General features: G+C 47.5%; 1 protein-coding gene across 6 annotated transcripts in view; it reads left to right on the forward strand.

Annotated features, from left to right (window-relative positions):
- Positions 1 to 20,192, forward strand: part of FRYL (FRY like transcription coactivator) — a 3,055,992-nt gene that overhangs the window by 2,669,324 nt on the left and 366,476 nt on the right. The window lies entirely within an intron of this gene.

Below are 20,192 nucleotides of genomic sequence, written 5' to 3' on the forward strand. Positions count from 1 at the left end.
TCGAAGGACGTGGTACCCGGACCGCCTCGACTTATCCATCTGCCCTCCACGTCGTCTTCCCTACCGAGACGACCTGCTCCCACGGGAGGGGGGGGGTCAGGTTCTCCATCCAGAGGTCAGATCCCTCAACCTTCACGCTTGGCTTCTGAAAGGTTGAGGAATAAGGATTGGGATCTCCCTGAAGACATGATGGACGTGTTGCTTTCAGCCAGACGGCCGGCAACAAAGTCCCTGTACCGTTGCCATTGGAGAAAGTTCTGCGACTGGTGCAGGGTTAAGAATGTGGATCCTTTTTCATGTGACATTCCTGTGGTTCTGTCTTTTTTGCTTTTGTTGGCCCACAGGGGCCTGCAAGTGGGTACTGTTAAAGGTTACCTGGCGGTGCTGTCTATATTTAAGAGCTTGTCTGAGGAGTGTTCATATTTTAAAATTCCTTTAATTTCTCAGTTTCTCAAAGGACTCACTAATGTGTTTCCGCCGGCACCTTTCCAGGCGCCTGTTTGGAATTTGAGCCTTGTTCTGAAATTCCTTATGGGTGCTCCGTTTGAGCCTTTACATTCTTGTCCTTTGAGGCTGTTCACCCTTCAGACTGTGTTTTTAGTTGCGGTCACTTCCGCTCGCAGAGTGAGTTGCAGGCACTTTCAGTTAAGCCACCCTTCACTGTGTTTTACAAGGACAGGGTTGTCCTTGGAGTTCGTCCTTCCTTTTTTCCGAAGGCGGTGTCGGAATTTCATTTGAGCCAGAAGGTTATTCTTACGGCATTTTATCCTCCTCCACATCCTGGTAAGGAAGAGGAGAGGCTCCATAGGTTGGTTCCTAGGAGAGCTTTAAGTTTCTACATTTCTTGCATGTCCCAGGTCAGAGTGGACGATGAGCTCTTTATTGGTTACGCTGGAAGGTGGTTGGGACAAGCTGTGATTAAGCAGACTTTGTCTAGATGGATTATCTTGGCAATTTCTGAATGCTACCGCTTGGCAGGTAAGGCCCCTCTGGTAGGCTTACGGGCCAATTCTACTAGGGGTATGGCTACCTCTACTGCCCTGCAGAGGGGTGTTTCTATTCGTAACATCTGTGATGCAGCCACTTGGGCTTCGGTCCATACTTTTGTACGTTACTACTCCCTCGATTCTATCCATGGGCAGGATCTGGCCTTTGGCAAGGCGCTCCTTTACTCTGCAATTTGATTGGGCATTCTAAATTTCTATATTCTAAATTCTTTTCCCTCCTCCATACGTTGGTGCTGCTTTGGGAGTCTGTCATAGATATGGAATACGTTGGAGGACCCAATCCCCTCAAAGAACAAGTTACTCTTACCTGGTAACGTTCTTTCGATGGGATGGTCCGACGACGTATTCCATATCACTCCCTCCCTACCTGCCCCGCTACAGAATTTCTTATGCGATTGCAGCTTAAGTTTCCGCAAGGCTTTCTGTGGTCATTCTGGCAATGGTTTGGTGCCACACGTTCTGGGGAAAAAGCTACAACTGAGGCTACTGGTGTCGTGCGTCCTACTTATAACATCCGGTGACGTCGGCTCGACGGAGTCCCTTGAGATCAGCGTATCGACATCATTGACGCAGGACGCAGACGCCGTAATTTTTTCGAAGCAGCACAGCTGAGTTAATTACTGTCATAGATATGGAATACGTCATCGGACCATCCCATCGGAAGAAAGTTACCAGGTAAGAGTAACTTGTTCTTTTGTTTGAAAAAATAGACAAAATCAGAGAGACCATTGAATCAAACTCTCACGGCATTAGCACCCCCTGCACCCTGTCACCCACACTGCCCCTCTGGACGAATTCTCTCCTCATCCCCCCCACCCAGATCTCATAAAAATGATTGCCTCCCTCAAACTTACCACTTACTCTGCAAATATAATTCCGGCCTCCATCATTAAACAATTGACATTTTTATTTGGTCACAGTGTCTTGCCATAACTAATACTAAGGATGGGCTTGCTGTGGCGGGTTTTATTAAAGCTCTAGATTTGTATGCCCCTCTTCTCTGGTCAATTTGCATGATGAATTTTATCTTATGCTATTTCTCTCTGTGGGAATATATAAAATCTCAATGTTTTGTGATATCTTTGCTAAAATCTGCCTATAAGTAATTTGAAGATGCTCTCTTAATTTTAAACTACTTTGCTGAATTTTAATTGCACTGAATCTTTTAAAATGTGTTTTTCTGTGCTATAAGTCTTAATCTTGGAAATGGGATCTCTGTTTTCTAATGTATTGTTTTAAAATGTCTGTACAAATGAAATTTAGTTTTAATGTATGTTTTTTGTAAAGGTTTCTTTTGTAAACCATATACAATAAAAATATTTTTTTTAAAAAAAAACAATTGACATTAAACAATTGACAGCCCGGTGCTCAGTGCGCTCCTCAGCATCATCAATACCTCCCTTGCAGAAGGACCACTCCGGACACCCTTGTCTCATATGACCTCTTTTGAAAAAACCAACCCTAAATCCAGATGACCTGGCCGACCACAGGCCCATTACGAACCTCCCGTTCATTGGCAAAATTTTGGGAAAAGTCATTAATAAACAACTACTCGCCAAATTCGAACAACTTCACCTCATTAGTAAGGGTTCCGCCCAAAGTGTAGCATCGAGACATCCACCATCCAGGTGGAGGATGATGCTCTCCAAATCATGGATAAGGGCAACTCGTGCCTCCTTGTCCTCCTTGACCTCTTGGCTATATTTGACACTGTTGCCCACTGCATACCTCTCTCCTTCCTTGCTGACATGATGAGATTCTCTGGCACTGTGCTGTATTGGTTTTACCTCCTACCTCTCAGTCAGACACCAAGCTGTCCAGATGAACCTGTTGCGCTTTAACCGGCTCCGGTCTCTTGCTCAGTCCCCCAAGATTCCATCCTCTCACCAATCGGTTTTACCCTTTACATGGAGCCTCTGGGCACTCCCCTCAAAGATCCTAATATAGCCATCCACCAATAAGCAGACAATATTCCCTTGTACTGAGTAACCCGTAGGACGTCGTTTGTCTCCACGATTACCTAGCCATCCTCCAGCCCTGGATGTTGATTGCCTACCTCAAACTAAACCCATCTAAGACTGAATTTGTCCTCATCCATGCGCCCGCCAAAAAGCAACTTGTCTAACAATGGCTCAATGATATGCGCCTAGGAGGATTTGATCCACAATTCTCAGACTCCGCAAAATCCTTCGGTTTCACCATTGACAGCCATCTCGTTCAACAACACCTGATCAAGGAACAATTCCAATGGACACGCATACCGACGCACAAACCTCACAGTACTGCCCTACTGTTAAAATATGCCAGCTAACCCCACAGTGTACAGCGCTCTGCTGCTCTCGAGCTAGCTCTGCGCTTTAAACAATAAAATTAAAAATATATATATATACAAGGCGGGTGCTGCTCAGCCCGGTGGAAATGTGCAGGTCACATTTGAGAATAACGTGGCCTTCTAAGAATAGCATATCCTCCGCTTTAGTTTTAGAACCCCCCACCCCCTTTTTGTGTCTCTGGGCCAAAATGTAAATGTAATTTATTTATTTTTAAATAGTCACAATATGCGAGGGAAGGAGTGGTGCGGTGCGTCAGATCAGAAGTGATAGGTAAGAAAGCAGAGGGGGAAGAGGTGGGAAATTGTGACTAGGCAGTGTGACAGTATGTGAGTAGGTGCATGACTCGGAGTGAGCCTTTCAGGAGTTTAAGTTGTGATGGGAAATTGTTGAATGTGAGCGGTGTTGGCGTGAGAGGTGTTTGGTGGATTGGGAAACATAGAGGGTAAATATTTCCATCATTATATCTGATAATGATGAGTACAGTTAATAGTAACTAAGGATGCACATTAAACCAAGAAAGTAGCGCAAAACAAACGCTGTTCTATCAATGCAGTAAAATCTGGGACTTTCCCTATTAAATTCATACAAAAGGTACAAATAATGACAACCCGGCTCTCTTGTAGTGCCGCACACTCCCTTTTTTTCCTGCAGTGTGCCAATCTTACACCCTAGCATTAATAAAAAATGTGCCGCAATATGCTGCAATAAATAAGTTTGTGCTGCAACTTTTGCTATTTTATGGTGCAAAATGTACCATATTCTGCTGCAATATCGTGCAGGGTTTGGTACCCAGTGGAGAGATTTAAGTTGTGAGTGGCAGCGGAATTGAGCGCACGAGATCAAGGAATAGTTGGAGAGTGTAGATGGCAAAGGGGAGAGTAGAAGTCTAAGTGAGGGGTGGATGCTGGAGAGAGAATAACGGCAGTGGGAGAGTAGTTGTGACAAGTAGAGAAGGGATAGGTAGGAGTTGTAAAAGGGGATGATTTGATCGCAGATAAAGAAGTTGATTGAAAAGGGAAGTCCTAGCAATAGAAAGGAGGGTTCTACTTGAAATTGACCAGGTAGGCAATTCTTCTTACTCATATGTCCCGTCCCCTTTCCTCCATCCTTTTCAATCTTATTTGCCTTCCATTTGGTGCCTCGTCCGGCGAATGTCTGTGCAGGAGGCGTCGCGAGATGTGCCTCATGCGACTGCTCGTTCCCGGCCTTGGACCCCCATGCACTCTGTCTTTAGTGTTTGGGGCCTGACCACCGATCGGATGAATGTTTGGCTTTCAGCGCTCTCGGTCACAGGGCATTGAAGAATCGTTTGGTGCTGTGGAGAGAGATCTCCCACACTTCTCCTCCACCCCACCTTAAGGAGTTTGTCTCCAGGACCTGTTGTCAAGACAAGGTAGGCTCTCTGTTCAGCATGGCTCTGCAGCACGACTCTGCAGAGCGGCAACTCCTTTCTCGGGGTTCCTATGGACAAGGTTTGCACGCGTTCAGGTTCTGGCAGGCCTGAGGGCTATAAGGCTAGTGGCTCCCTAGCCGAGGGGCCTGGGGGTTCTTCCGGGCGTTTCGGGGACAGACCTGAGGCCATCATGGCTGCCGGCTCCCAAGCTGTGGGGCTCTACTGGGCTGCCCTTGGATGAGCGATCAGTTCCTCCTCTTCTACGATGTCATGCCCTGACCCCATATGCGGCGACAACAGCGTATGGGCACCCCTTATGCCACCTGGAAAGTGATCTGGCGTCTAGACCAACGCTGCAAGTTTGGCAGTCCTGTTCGGACTACATCTTCCAGCATTCCCTGCTAGTAGTAGAATCAGACACTATGGTCACATGAGGAGCACGTAATGTCTTCCGCGTCCACACGGGAGTAGACTCTTAATAGTTAACTCAAATGCGGCTCGGGTGCGCCTTAACTGTGCAACTGGTGCCAGTTTAGTAGTGTTTTGAATTCCGTTACTACGTCTTGATTCGAGTTTTCTGAATTCTTGGCCTGTTATCACGGACTACTCTCTTGGATTACCCTTTGGTTTTTGACGCCCAGCTCCTTCAGATTGTTTTCCCGGTTACCCGACGCTGCATTGCTTTCCTGGATTGCCCTCTTGCTTCGTGTTTGGTTACGTTGATACCCGGACTTCAGTACCCTAGTGTTTAAACTGAGTCTTGTCAAGCAGTTTCCAATTCCCGTCTCAGCTTAGATCTGTGCCTTTTTATTTTTGATTACCTGTATTTCTCCTTCTTCGGTTTGCTTTTACTTCCTTTCACTTTGCTTTCTCTTTCTACCTCACGTGAAATCCCTCTTCCCTTAAAATCTCGCCATATATTTGGGACGCTTTGCTGAACTTTCAAGGATCTTTTCCCTGGATAAAGGGGTAACCACTCTGGACGCTCTCCTGTTTCATCTCTGGTCAACCTTCCATTTAACTTTGGGACGCTATACAGAATATTGAAAGAGACTGCCTTGGAAACATTTGTAGATCGTGCCCTCGTGCCGTCTGGGTTGAGTGCTTTAACCTCGACAAATTGGGATTCTGGAACTTACTCTGAGGATTTGCTACTTCTTCTCACTTTGCTGAATTCTGTGGTGCCAAGTAGGTTTCGGGTCTTTTCCTTCACGGAGCAGGTAAGAGTGGGAAGCAGAGGGTGGTGGCCTTCAAGGTTGGTATCCTCGATGGCTGTACTGAACTGTTCTTGTTCTTTCCTCTAGCTCTGTTGCTGCTGCTCCTGCCTTTTCATCAAGCCCCTGGTCTGTCAGGTGTACCATATTCTTGCAGACTGCGCTCTTGTGGGGAAAGTGTGGTTGCAAATTAGCTCCAGACTAAGATGGGATTGTGTGATATATAACTGTCTAGTTTTTGACATACGAACCCAAGAGGTATGGGATCGTTGAGTGCCACCTCCATGAGTTTGTCCTCGGCACGATCCAGCATGGCTACCGGCTCAGGGGCCGAGGGCGTCGAGCCTACCCAAGCTCACTGAGAGGCTGAGAGTCGGGGCCTTTCGATTACAGGCCGGCTGAGGGCTTAGTGTCTACCAGAGCGGTCTCTGAGGTTGACGACTTTGCTTTGGGTATAACACCCGAAATGTATCCTCTCATGTCTGAGGCCTCTCCTAGCTCAGGGTCTTCGTGCCCTCCTGCCCAGGATTTTGCGCAAGGCCTCAAAATGGAGGGGCACGCGGCAGGGTCTGCCAAGCCGGCGGCCATCTTGGATTCAACTCGGGCCCGTCTGTGCGCTCACCCATTGAATGAGCTTTGCTGGAGGATCTCGGTTTCCTTCCCTCTGGAAGCGGATTGTACGGTGCAGTCGGCTAGGGCCCGTCGGCTAGCGAGGAACGCTTCTTCGAACTCTTCCTCATGCGTTCCCCTCAGATGAATGGGCTCCTGAAGGATATAGTGAAGGTGGTCATCCCGCAGGTGGAGCATCTCAGGCCTCCTCCTCTTAACACTCCTGCCGTTCCTCCAGCCCTGCCGGCTCTAGTGCCGGTCCCTCCTCCAGTCAAGGCCCTACCGGTTATTCAGACTGGATGTTCAGTTCTTGGGGGTCTCTCTGCCCGAGGAACCCCCTCAGGAGTTGAGAGTTCTAGCAGAGGTCTTGGATAAGTGCACCTCAATCCGGTCTGGTATCCCTCTCCAGAAGGAGGTACTGCCGGTGACGCGAAAGTTCTGGGAGAAGCCCAGGGCCAATGCCCAGATGAACAAGAAACTGGACAGCAGGTTCAGGCTAACGGATTGGGAGCCAATCCTCCTCGCGTCCCGCCGCAGCTGCATTCTTCAGTGGTGGCCGCTGCCGCCTTATATTCTAAACCATCATCTGTCGTCTTCCACCACATAGCCTCCTCCAGTTGTCTCTCCAAGGAGGCCAAGGTCCTCCAGTGTTTAGGAAAGCGCTGTTATTCCATTTTAGGACTGCGCTTTCGGCATGCCAATGCAGAAGCCCTCTTGGCTGCGGCTAACAAGAATCTGTGGCGGGATTTCAGGGATTTCTGCCTGACATCCCCTCGGACAAGCAAGCCTCTTTCAAGGCCGGTCTGCCTGATGCCCGGGCCATTGCGCAGGACCTCTTATCGAGTCATCAGTCACCCACATCGACACAGCCAGAAGAGGGCTGTGCCTTGGTGTCTAGATGAGAAGGATGGCATGGATGCACCCCACAAAGTTTTCGTCTGACATGTAGGAGCGTATCCTAGATCTGCCCATTTGATGGCGTGGAGCTTTTTCATTTGTCAACCGATGACGAGTGGACTAAGAAGAAAGCCTCCACTCAAACCACCGAGCCTTGGCCATCCTGACAAAGCCTGAACAGAAATCCTTCCCTCAATCACAGCGCAGGACCGAGTTCAAACCCTGCGCCTTTTCCAGCTTCAGAGGGTTTTGGGACCATGGCACACAGAAGCCTGACAGGTCGCCCAGCAATAGCAGGAGAAAGCAGCAGAGGACTTTGCATGGGTTTTTCCGCTCCCCCTCCTCAGCCCCCACCTCTGACGCCAGGAAGCAGCGCCGTCAGAGACAGGGAACACAGCTCACCTGTGTGAGTCCCTTCGGCTCTTTTCTAGGGCACTGGAAGTGTCTTTTCAGCAGCCTGTGGATCCTATCCGTAGTCTCCATAGGCTTCAGTCTTTCTCTTCCTTTTCCTCTACCGTCTTCTCCTTCTCTTCGTCAGGTCGGGTCCCCGGCTCTTTTATGGGAGGTCCACTCTCTATTGGAGATGCAGGCGATAGAACTGGTTCCTCTTTCTGACATGGGCTCTGGGTACTATTCCAGGATTTTTGCAGTACCCAAGAACAACCAGGTTGGTCTGAGGGTTGTCCTCGACTTGTCCTTTCTAAATCTTTCTTTACAGCTGGAACGCTTCAAGATGATTACTCCCGCGCACATAGCCGAGACTCTGTGCAGGGGACTGATGTTTTCCCCGGATGTCAAGAATGCGTACCTGCGTGTACCCATCTACCAACCGCATCCAAAGTTTCTGCGATTCACGGTTGTCATATCACTTCCGGTACAAGCTGCTGCTCTTCGGCCTGAACTCGGCCCCTCGTGTCTTCACGAAGTTAATGAACGCAGTGGCGGGCCTTCTCTGCTTGGAGGGCCATCAGTTGTACTACTATTTGGATGACTGGCTGGTGAGGGCGGGGTCACTCGAGGGGGTGTTGCACTCCTGCCAGAGACTGGTGGATATCCTTCATCAGCTGGGATTTTCCTTCAACCTGATTCCTCTGGTCACGTATGTGCCTAGCTCAGACTCTGGTCTTCCTAGGGGTGCGTTGGCACACCACAGTGCAGCAGATGTTCCCTATGCCCGAGAGTCTCATTTCCCTGTGCAAGACAGTGGGGCATTTTCTGGCCAACTCGACCACCTCACCATGGTGGTTCCAGCATATTCTGGGCCTGATGGCCTCCTGCATACTCGCTGTACAGCACGTTCGCCTCAAGATGAGGCACCTCCAGCTCCACTTGGTGGCCAATTGGGATCAGGAGACAGGGTCTCGGTCAAACAGGATCCCAATACCAACACTCCTTCGGCCCGATCTGCATTGGTGGATGATGGATGGCAATGTTTCAGTGGGAGCCCCCTTCGCCCGACCGGAGCCTATCCTTGTGGTGACTACAGACTCTTCTATTTTGAGCTGGGGGCTACTCTGGAGGGCTATGTGATTCATAGAGCATGGTCCAGATTGAAAGCCCTCCTGCATATCAATCTGCTCGAGTTCCAGAAAGTGGGCCTGTCTCTCAATGAAGTTTCGGGCTTTGATGGGTTGCAGCCTCATCCTGATTGCCCCCCACTGACTGTCGAGACCCTGGTTTTGGGATCTGCTGCAGTTTTGCTCCCAGTGTCCTTTCCATCATCTGATCTCCAGCAGGGGATTCCTGACGCAACAGGACGGGGCAGTGGAACATCCGTACCCGGCGAAGCTGGCGCCATGGTTCCTGACCAGCTGAGACTTAAACTTGCACAATTCTCGGGTGACAACTGGGACATCGTTCAACAGGCCAGGAGGCTCTCATCTATGTCCCAGTATAAGACTAAATGGACTAGGTTCTACCATTGGGCTCATGACAAATGTCTGGACCCTATCACCTGTTCTCTGAATGAAGTGCAGGCTTTTTCAGCACACCTGGCTGGCTCCGGAAGATACTTGCCGCACTTATTTGGTTGCCATTGGGGTTTACAAGAACTCCCCTGAGCATGTGTTTTCTGCGGCCAACCCAGTGGTTAAGGCCCATCTTAAGAGGTTTTCTAGGCTTTTTCTGCCAGTATCGGCTGCACCCGGTCTGGGACCTCAATGTGGTTCTTGCAGCTTTGCAGCGCAAGCCTTTTGAGACGATGGCCTCTATGGACATTCTCTTGGTGACACTGAAGACAGTGTTACTGGTGGCTCTCACCCCTGCAAACAGGGTTAGTGAGCTGCAGGCGTTGTCTTTGTGCAAGCCCTTCACCATGTTTCACAACGACAAGCTCATTTTACGCACTCACCCAAACTTCTTGTCCATGGTGGTCTCCCCATTTCATCTGAATCAAGAGATCTCTATGCCGCTGTTCTTCCCGAACCCGTAGTATGAGGCAGAGAGGTCCCTGCACTCCTGGACCTCAGTAGGTTCCTCAAGTTTTACCTCTCTCGGATAAAATCTTTCAGGAGGTCTGAGGCATTGTTTGTGACTTTTTTTGGGGCTCCTCCCACAACTCTCAGGCTTACATCGCCCATTGGGTGGTTCAGGCCATTTCAGAGGCATACAGGACCATGGGCAAACCTGTTCCTGCAGGGATACATGCCCATGCGGTCAGAGCTAAGGTCACGGCGTAGAGTTTCAGAGACATGCTTCTTGGGATGTCATCAGCAAGGTGGCTACTTGGGCTACTCCGTTGGCCTTCTATAAGCACTACTCCCTGGACACCAGCTACAGGCGCGATGCTGAGTTTGGTCAGGAGGGGCTGAAGAACCTCTATGCTTTGACATGAGGCAGGTTGTCACAGCTCCACCCTGGAGGAAATCAGACGGGGCGTATTAGTAATTAAAGTTACTCAGTGCAGTGACTAGAGTACTCGTAATCCCTCTTTCCTCCTTACGTCCCACCCACCTTCCCCCGCTTATATGCCAAAGGGCTAATATCTGAGGAAAGCCATAAATCTAAGTGTCCGGCTTTGGTGGGGCGTTACCACGCCTAAGGCCGCATGCGATACTAATTTAAAGGGGAAGCTCCATTTTTCGCTGCAAAATGTTCCAGTACCATCCCCATGTTAGGGCACACGCACAAGGATGGAAGAAAGGGGACGGAGTACTCTAGTCACTACGGTGAGTAACTTACATTTTATTTTATTTCTCCCTGCAACCCCTAAAATCACCCCCTCCCCCACCCCACATGTTCTAGTACTGATATTAATTACTATTCTAACTCCAGTACTAGAATAATTGGGGAAAGTGCTTGATTTTCGTGCAAATGCAACTTTGGCGACTTTTTCCCAGGCGACTTTATTACTGAATACCAAAAGGAGAGGAGTCTACAACGAGCAGAGGAAAAAGGTGAAAGGAGAAAAGCAGGGAAGTGAGTGGAATGTGGTAAAGTACGAGTTAGAAAGTCAAGAGAGGGTGCAGGAGGAGAAGAGAATAGAGCAGGGTTGTCCAACTCAGGCCAGTATCCATGTCGGATTTTCAGAATACCCCATAGTAATATTCATGAGATAAATGTATGCTCTTTTTTGCTCATCAACATTAATGAGGGATATGCTGAAAACCCATCAGGTTTCCAGCCCTCGAGGCCTTGAGTTGGACAACCCTAGGATAGAGTATGAAGACCAGATCAGGGAAAGGGGTGAGAGGGTGAGAATGAGGGTGAGTGGATGAGAAAACCCAGGCACCATCCGAAATTATTAAGACTATCATTTGGGGAACACTAGAGTAGGGGTACCCTTAGTGATTCCGGGAGGGAGAAAGATACACAAGGCCTTGGCCTTTTTTGTCCTCCAACGATAGGTTATCCTGGACCACCAGGTTCAATTAATTGCCTTGCTCTCCCGCAGATTCCTCATCAGATAGATATCGCTGCCCAGAAACAACTTTGACCGGGGACGTAGTGGGCCTCGACTCGGCTGTCAGTCGTCAACCCGCTTTAGCTTGGTGATTGATCATCGGCTCCAGACGCGACGTCAGGTGTCATACATGTACTGTGTCACTACGCCCCATACCTCAGTTCCTTTTTTCCGCACGCTGCTCTTGAGGAACGCTAGCGAATACTTTGATTCTCGACTTGAATTTTCTGCTGGATCACGAGATATAGAAGCTATGTACATCAAAAAACAATAGGAAAAGAGACACAGCAATACTGAATATACCCTCATTCACAGTTAAGGAAAAAATATAGAATTGTAAAGACGCTTTGACTGCACTTGGATTTGACATAGGTACCAAAAGACCTTACACAACTAACCAAGACAAAGATAAAAATTACCAACTGTTTGAAAGGACCAATGACAACGAGAATTACAGAAAGCAACAATTACGAGTACATGGCAAGGGCACGAGAGGAAATTTACAAAGGGTAGTCTACTAGAAACCAAGTAAAGAAAGAATAACCACGAATAAATTAAATTTAAATTGGCTCCAACAAGCGATTGATAAAACAAAATCATGTCATCAGGCAATAGAGCAAACCCAAATACATCAATTTAAAGCCATCATATGGAACACAAGTGGATTTACGCATCTACTCGAAAAAAATCCAGAATGCCTGCTAGAGAACTACGACCTTATCATGTTACAAGAGATGTGATTGACTGCAATCCATAATTCCCAACTACGAAATATGCTGGAACCCATAACTACACTACGACTTAACTCTTGGGGCAAAATATCTTCATGGCTAACGCGTCATCCCTGTATACAACTCCTAAAAATAGAATTTGAAGCCAAAAATTATCCCTTAAGCAGCAATGTAGCGATGTTAAATCTATACGGGAATACAATATTAATCCCTGATGTCACATTCTTAAAATATATAACAGACCTACTCGATGTCATAGAAAATGAACCCATACAATATACCATATTAATTGTTGGCGACTTAAACACAAACTGCATTGCTTCAAATATCCACTTATTACCGTAAAAGGCAAACGCTGGATGCAACTAATGAAAGAAAGAAATATTACCATCTTAAATGGAACTGTACCTGGGTACTAGCCTAAACCCTATATGGAAAAGAAAGGAAACAAAATCCACAATTGATTATGCATTCATATAACTCATAACCTAAACAAGGATTACTCTTTTAAAATAATTGAATCAATGAGGAGTGATCATAACATGCTTGAAATAACCTGGAACACTCCATTCACTACCGAAAGACCTACACACAATGGATCTCTATCTCTGAACAACGAGCGTAATAGACTGAAATGGTCTCCTGCTAAGATCGATCAACTACTGACTAAGAGAACAAAAGGAAATATGCAAGCAAATGATGAAAAAAAGGCTTTTAACATCGTTCCCTACAATCAGTTCTTAGCTTTATTTACCAAACAAACTTGACCCATAGCACATACTGATCTTATACACAAGCATATAGCCGAACATGAAATTACATTTTTAAAATTACAAATGAAACGGAACCTGAGAAAACTGTTAAAGCTACCAAAGGATTTATGACTGAAAGAGTCCAAAAAGGTGAAATTGAAATACACAAATCACACTAAACAAATCCTAGCAACAAGAAAATAATGAAAATATGTTAAAGGCAATATGTTCAAAATCGAGAACTCGAATATGGCATCTCCTAAAGATCTCAAATAAGAAAGGAAACAAATCACTCCTTCTAAATGTGATAATTGAAAAAAAATGGACAGAGTATTTTAGCAAATTATTTCAAAAGTAGCAATTAGAACTGCGAATTTAACATTGGTCTAACAAAGTTGCATGATCTTAAAAAAGATTGACTTGGAGACCACTAGGGGGCACAGAAGGCAGTGGCTGCTTGAAGCTCGCCTCCTCTCTCAGCATGGTCAACAGACGAGACGGGGACAATCCCAGACAGTAATTAACGGAAAAAACGAAAGCCCCAACTATCGGGAAGTAGGAGAAAGCAGAGGCATCCCTTCAAACGGAGGAGAACATGATGTGAGGAGGTGCCGCCCATCCCTCACCGTGTTCAGATCATGGCACCTGTATGGTAAAAGGCACCAAACCAGCCAAGGAGAATTGCAGCCGCTGAGAGCCCTGCAGAGACACTGTAGCGGGCAAAAGAAATCAGCCCCGGCCCTTGCACCGGGGGCTGTGGGGCTCGATTAATATAGAGGCTGCTCACCCAAAAAAGCCGGAGACGTTAGAGAAGAGGAAGCCAGGAGGAGGGGGACTGCACACGTCAAGGTCCGCAGCAAGAGACCAAGGTGCAGCCAAACGCCGACCGGCCCATAATTGTGCTGAAGGCGTCCGCGGCACTCCTAACCGAAGGAGAAGGCGAAAGACAACCCGAAGCAGGGACCCGGTACCGCAAGCCCCAGAGCCCTGATGAGGGGAGAACCCCGTCATGAAGAAGCAGCAACCCAGAGGGAGGCCAGCGCCGCGGAACAGAGACACTGAAGCAGCTGACCAGAGGTGAGAGGCGCCCACCACCTCTGCAGCGCAGAGGGATAAGGCGATAGCCAGAGAGAGAAGGTCGAGGCAGCCTCAGCAACACAGAGCGCCCGCTGCGTCCCCACCAAGAGCTTTAGGGAAGCAGCGATGAGCAGAAGATCTGTGCAGCAAGCCCAGGGAGAGCCCAGGGTGGGCCTCACCGTGGATTAAGGAACCGCTGCTTGAAGAGCAGTTTAGCCCGGAGTGGTGTCTCTTCCCCCACACCCCATTGTTACGCAGCAAAGCTCAGGCCCTGGCAGCGGGGAGCTGCCTAATCGGAACAGCAGAATAATACAGGGTGGTCCGGGGGCTGTAGGGGATGGGGTGGGTCTGAAAGGACACCCTAAATACCACGGGCGCCCAGAAAAGCTGAGGACTACAAGGGAAATCAAAGAGGCCAACAAGGGATAAAAACAGCCCTCAGGACCCCCCGCTGGGGAAAATAAACGGAAAAGCCTACACCACCTCGTACCCACATGAGAAGAGGCCCGCTACATCAGTGACAGTCATTAAAGGGCTCACAACAAATTGCCAAGGCCGAAAGCCCGCCCTAACAGAATACAGCGGAACTCTGACACAGGATCAGGCTGGACAGCAGACCAGAGGTCGCAGGGGGAGCCCCTCTCTGGACCGCCATAAGGACAGCGGAAGGGAAAAGAAGCAGAGCAAGGGCATGCACCGCAAGCAGTCTCGACAGGCTGCAGCATTACAGGAGGGAAGGGACCCGCAAAGCAGAGGCCCCCTCCAAAGAAACCCCCAAAATGACCACGAAAGAGGACATTGTGGGGGCCATGGCAGAGATAAGGGCCCTACGATCTGACATCCAAACCTCCATTTCGGAAATAGGAGGGAAAGTGGAGAAAATCGAAGGAAAAGTAGACAACCTGGAACACAACCATGTCAATATGGACCTGGTAGAGATGAAATTAAATGCTAGAATGACAGACCTGATATGATATAACTTTTATAATGCGCCTATACACAAGTGTTTCAAGACGCGACGAGGCAAGGGAGGGGGAACAGAGGGAAGACAGGCAACGATCTTACTAGGCCAGGTGTCATTCATATAGTGCAAGGGAAGGGGGAAGAGAAGTTCGGGGGGAGTGCAGTGCATTGGATAATAATCATAATAACATAAAATAAATAAAGAACGGCCAGCAGGTGGCAAGTGCGGGGTGAGTGCAGACTTAAGTGCTGGTTAGGGGACTGTAGGGATACAGAAAACAGTCCCCAGGTGCAGGGGTTGCCAGGAAGTTAGCGCAAGCGCGCAACTGGCAGGGCTTGGGCCCGAGATCAGATGGGTGGACAGGTAAACCGTGCAGTCTCAGTATCAGCCAGGACTTCAGCAGGGGAGAGGGGGAGAGAAAGCAGAAGCAAAGAGGAAGGTGTTTAGGTGCTTCTGGAACCGAAGATGGTTCTCCTCAAGTTTCAGGGAGGACGGGAGGCTGTTCCAGAGGGAGGTCCCAGCCGAAGAGAGAGATCTACCGCCAACTCGTTGCTTGGAGAAGCAAATGACCCTGAGGGAGTTGGAGGCAGATGAGCAAAGAGCTCGAGAGGGAAGATATTTAGGAAGAGAGAGTTGACGGTATTGAGGCCCCAGGCCCCAGAAGGCCTTGTGGACGATGCATAGGGTTTTGAACTTAATCCTCGCAGACACTGGGAGCCAGTGCAGAGATTTCAGTCCTGGAGCGATACGATCCCTGGGCTTGAGGGCAAGGACAAGTCTCGCAGTCCTGTTCTGGATGAGTTGAAGATGGCGTAGAGTAGAAGCAGGCAGATTTAGAAAGAGTCTGTTGCAATAGTCCAGCCTGGCGAGGACCAGGGCTCTGGAGACTGTGAGCTTCTGGGGGAAGGAGAGGAAAGGAAGAATACCTCTGAGGAGGTGCAGCTGGTAGTGTCGCTTCTTAGAGACGTCAGAGACGTGAGGGGAGAAAGAGTGTGGAGTCGAAGATGACCCCCAGGTTCTTGGCCATAGAATTAAAAGAAGAACTTGCCCTCAAAATGGATGATCTGAAAAATAGAGTAATAATGAATCTACTATTCGAAGCGTAGGGATGCAAAGAGGTGCAAATTGAGAGAGGAGGTCCTAGATCGATAGTCGTGAAATTTCTCCGATACTAAGAGAAAACGGAAATCCTCCTCAAAGCAAAGCAAGCACAGGAGATTGAGTTCAACGGCTCACAGATAATGATATTCCAGGACCTGTCGAGCTACACACTGGAATGTAGGAGGGGCTGCAGGCTTCTCACCGCAGGGCTCACGGAACAGGGCATCCAGTATTGATGGGGTTACCCCTTTGCAGTGACTTTCGAAGTTAAAGGAGAGGACTATAGAGTTACCAGGCATGAGGAAGCAAAGCAAGTGTTGAAACACCTGACAGACAGCTGACACCAGAGGTCCATTGAGGCCCCACGGGGCCCACTCGCCAAGACCACAGAACATGGAGGGGCTGCTCAATAAAGTAAGTTTTGAAAAAAAAAATAGATCGACTTGATATGATACTAGAAATTAAAAAATGAAGTTCTTCAAGAGCACCAGGGCCCGATGGGATTTCTAATGCAGTAATAAAAGCACACCTGGGGCAATGGGCTGAAGTTTTATTCAATATATTTCAAACCGTGATCAAGACGGGAGTAATACCAACAATATGGAAAGAATCTACGCCAATACCTGTATTTATGAAAGGAGTTGTGAGCAATCCAACAAACTATAGACTGTTCACTCTTCTTGACACTGCAGGGAACATTTTTGCTAGATTCATCCTAAGAGATCTCAAGAAGTGGCTCAAAGCAACCAAACAACTTGACCCCTATCAATCTGGCTTTATAACAGGCATTGGAACCAGCGCTAACCAAACACCCATTGCAATACTAAAAGAAAAAGCAATAAAAACTGAAACCCCTATACATCGCATTTGTTGATTTCCGTCAGGCCTTTGACTCTGTATCCAGAGATAAATTATGGGAAAAGTTAAAGAAAGCAGACTGCCCGAAATACATAAACACAATTGGACAATTTTATACTGGTACCAGTATTAGAATTAAATTAGATGCGAAAGGTCTCTTGTCGCAACCGTTAAAAACAACCCAAGGACTGAAACAAGGATGCATACTCGCTGCTACCCTTTTTAATTTCTATATAAATTTCATAGGTCTTGACCTGAAACATTGTAAATCCTACCGTCCAAAATCGGTAAACAAACGATATTCAATCCCTATTATTAATTGACCAGACCCCAATTGGTCTTCAAGGCCAACTATCATCATTACAGATGTATGCTGATAGAAATAAACTGGAAATAAACACTGGCAAAACCAACATACTGAGAATCGAAAGCACAAAAGGATCCTTAAAGAGATCTGAATTCAAACGGATGATCAACAAAGTACCCCTTGACATTGTAACCGAATGTAATACAAAATATCTACGGAAGATTCTAATTGATAACATCAATTATATATTATATGCAGAAGGTGATTTCAACCATCACATGTGGAGCCGAAGCCAAAATTCCTCAACACCAACCGATGTGGAACTACATCAGAGTTTATTGGAAAACCCTATTACCCTTACCAACTAGTTTTCCGATAACAATTAAAAGATATGAACTTGGAATGACGTCTCTACAAGGAAGGGTCTGGTGGAAAATGTTATCTTTATATAGAAAATGCCATATACCCGATACATACAACTCATCTGGGATACCACTAATATCAAATATTCTAACATCAGTGAATACATCTAAGTTAACTAATTGGAAGCATCATTTTGAAAAGATTATGGAAAATGCAGATATAACAAAAGAAACGCTGGTCGGCCGCGCCAAAAGGAAATTATGGGACTATGACTGGTCACAAACGTTAACTCAATCTGGAACATATAAAATGTGTACACATTTGAATCTACAATTGAAAAAAAGAGGTAAACTACCAAAATATCTACCAAAATATCTTATCAAATTACCAGATTCACGATATTGCGACAAAATAATGTGACTAAGATTTGATCTATGGCCTACCAGGCAAGTAATAGCTCGTCGGCAGAGACAAATGGTCCTTTGCGCGTATTGCAGATTTTGTGACAGTGATGAAAACACTGAAACACTTGAACATCTGCTCACAAAATGTGAAGCTTTGAATGATATGCGTAAAGCATATTTTTTTTTTAACTATTGTAAAGAATACAGAAATTTAGAACATCAAGTAATGTGGAATGTAATAATGCTGAATCAATCTCTCTGAATATTAAAACAATCAGATTCTTAGATGAGCTAAAACTAATATCGTACAACTCTACTAAGATGTAGTAATATGAAGACGGAACCACATTCACTGAATTGAAATGACTGTACACGTTTTTAATGTGAATGTTACTAATGAAGGAAACAATCATTGTATGTAGACGAGTGATAAGATCTGGAAACTGGAAAGGCTTAATTGTAGCCAAAACACTGACAATAATAATAATTTTAAAAAAAGAAAATGTACGGTTTTCATCAAATTCTGTCATCACAAGCTACCATGTCTGCGCCTCGGATTTCAGGGTTCAAACACTGCTCCTTTGCGGCTCCAAGATGTCGGTGACAGACCCGCATGACATCTGCGTGTGGTGCCTCGGCATGGGTCATGACACCGAGGTTTGCGCATCCTGTGACCAAATTAACCCGAAATCTTTTCGAGAGCAAGCCGCCAGGCTTGTGTTGGGCCGACCGCTGTCCAAGTCACCCATGCGGTCGACTGTTCGGTCTTTGGAGGCCAAAGCGGAGTGCCCCAACCTGAGAAAGACGGTATTCACCAGTACAAGGCGAAGAAGAGATCCCGCTCTCGGAGCCTACTCGTCCTTGCACAGAAAAGAGGTGTCACCGCCGTAGCTCAGAGTCATCGTCCGAATGCTGTAAGTCGGCGGGCCGGCAACCAGGCAGCAATGGGAGTACTTTAAAGTCCCAGATGTTGGCCATGTTTGAGAGAGGCAGCTGTGGGTGTGGTGCGAGCCCCCGAAATAGCAAGCTCCAGTGGCGCCCACTGATTCTGGCCCCGGGATAGCACCAATGGCGTCAGAGGATCCTTTGGGCTCAGTGCCACCGGCACCCGGAACTCTTGTCGATGCTGATTGCCATTCACTCAACATCAAAGGTAAAAAAAGCCCTCGAGGCAGACCATCAGCAATCAGTCTTCCGTACCATTGTCTCAATATCATTTCTTTTGGTTGATGGCGAACATTTTCAGTACTGACGACAAAGACCAGGGTGACATTGACTCCATTTATTCGGGGACTGTTAGGGCAGAATATTTCATTGACCAGACAGGCCTCATTGCTTTGGGAAGGGACTACATGTCGCCAGTGGGCTGGATACATCTCAGAGTTACAGCAGGCCCATCCATATGCCCAAACTCATGTAAAGTTCAGAACCCTTGTTGGCAGGGTAGTCGACACCTTGCGGCTGAATACCCCTGCTGTATCTGTCCAGGACTATGAGCTCATGGATATTCTTGATTTAGGTTCCACCACGGATAGGAAAATGCCACTCAACCCGGCTATAGCTATAGCTGACACAGTTGCTTCCTTGTGGCAACGGCCTTCCTCCATCCCCCCCCCTAGTTAACTCCAAACTGACAAGTAAGTATAGGCTGGCAAGAGGCGACACATGTTTTCTCTCCTCTCCCCCCTACACCGGAGGGTTTGGTTGTTCAAGCGGCCACGGTATCCACCAGGGTGCCGTCATCCTTGTCCAATTTGCCAACTGACAGGGAGGGCAAGGAAGTGGATGGCCTTGTGAAGATTATCTTCTCGGGGAGCATGGCCTTAAAGGCTACTAATGTATCTTGTGGCTTTGCAAAATATTCATTTGGACTATGAAAAGCTATTGAGAATGCAGCCCAGTATGTCCCTGAAGGGGAATTGCGGGATGGGTTCACAGTTGGTGGATGACGGGAAGGAGCTGGCCAGTCAGTCCTTGCAAACGGGCCTGGACGTGGCGGACCACGTTGGTCGGTCGATGGGTGCGACCATGGTCCTTGGGAGACAGGCCTATCTGAGCTCCTCAGAGTTTTCCACCAATGTCCAGAGTAAATTGTTAGACATGCCCTTTGATGGGGAGAACCTCTTTGACCCGAAGGCCGATGACTCCTTGAAGAAATTCAAGGAGTCCAAGCTAGCCGCACAGTCGCTAGGCCTAGCTGCGCAACTGCCGGCCAGGCCTGCCTTCAGCTTCTCTTTTAGGGGCAGAGGCTACAGGCACTACATCCCCTACGGCAGGAAGG

Source organism: Ambystoma mexicanum, chromosome 6q (assembly GCF_040938575.1).
Source record: "Ambystoma mexicanum isolate Mex_15411 chromosome 6q, UKY_AmexF1_1, whole genome shotgun sequence".
NCBI classification, from domain to species: Eukaryota; Metazoa; Chordata; class Amphibia; order Caudata; family Ambystomatidae; genus Ambystoma; species Ambystoma mexicanum.